Below are 1,406 nucleotides of genomic sequence, written 5' to 3'. Positions count from 1 at the left end.
TCATTAGATAGCAATTTAGTAAAATGGACTCCGCTTGCACTGGATTGAAAAAAATACCCAAGACTTTTCATTAGTCACAAAAAGCATGCGGGATAATTAGTGTGGTATGCTGTCTGGGTAAAATAAAAGGCACAAAGTGAACCCGTGAAGGTCACGAAGCAGCAAGCACCGCTAAGGACGATGACCCCCTCTGAGGGAAGGTCAGGAGGGACTCTAGTTTCCTACGTAGTGTGAACGGCTTGTTCAACCTAACTGACTGTTCTTAAGGGGTTACACTGTGGCAAAGATACAGCAGCATGCAAGGGCCTGCAGGGAGGCCTCAGCAGTAAAGAGCAATAAAGAAACAGCAGCATGCATGGGGCTGCAGGGATGCCCCAGCAGTAAAGAGCAATACAGATCTTGCAGAGGACTCAGGTTTCGTTCCAAACACTCAGACTGGATGGCCCCAGAATGCCTGAAACTTCAGCTCCAGGTGATCCAATGCCCTCTTCTGGCTCCAAGGGCACCTGCTTGCACCTTGACACTCATACTTACAGACATACACACACACATGATATTTTCAAAATTAAATCTTAAAAAAAAAAGCTAGTAAGAACCACAGTATTTTCATTTGCTACCACTCTATGAGCACTGATGAACTGTTTTTTAACTATGAATTTTACCTTAAAATAATTATTTTAACAACAACAACAAAAATCAATGCAAATACTTTTTTAGTTGCAAACACTGTCACAGAACAACGTTGCCAGCAATTCTGAGGCCCAGAGGTCGCCCTCCCACCAGCCCGGTAAATGATGGTTATTTATGAGCGCTTGCTGACATAGACGGTACAGCTATTTACCATTGCTGCTGGGAGGATGGATGCTCACACTCATGTGAGAGAAATACAAATCAAGATTCAATGAGACAGGCAGTTGTGGGCCTGGGGATTAGAAAAGCAAAAATAAAATAAAATAACAAAGCTAGTGACATACTCCAGTAAATCACTTCTCTTTCCTGTCTTTTTTTTTTTTCTTCTTTCTTTTTTTTAAAATCCAACAGCCTCATCTGGGTTGCAGACGTTTTTATGGACTCACCACCGAGTTCTAAAAAGCATGAGCTAAATATTTGGCAGAACTGGGCTCTGGGCTGGAAGTTGCATTGCGATCATGGTGGGTTTCTTTGTTCAGGGCTCAGGATTATACTGTATGTGTGCCACTTCAAGAATAGCTTTCCTTCTTTATTTTTTTTCTTTCATTTTTTCCCCTCTTCTTTTTGAACAGTCTTTTAGAAAGCTTCATAAATTTGATAGACTCCATAGATTATTTTTTAAATTTATTTTAAGCCCTGCAAGATGGCCCATTGAAACAGCAAGCAAGCCTGACTACCTGAGTTCGATCCTCTGGACCACATGGTGGAAGGAAGGG

This window comes from Microtus ochrogaster, chromosome 16 (assembly GCF_000317375.1).
Source record: "Microtus ochrogaster isolate Prairie Vole_2 chromosome 16, MicOch1.0, whole genome shotgun sequence".
Classification (NCBI taxonomy): domain Eukaryota; kingdom Metazoa; phylum Chordata; class Mammalia; order Rodentia; family Cricetidae; genus Microtus; species Microtus ochrogaster.
The sequence above is the reverse complement of the archived record's forward strand: the minus strand, read 5'-3'. Positions refer to the sequence as shown.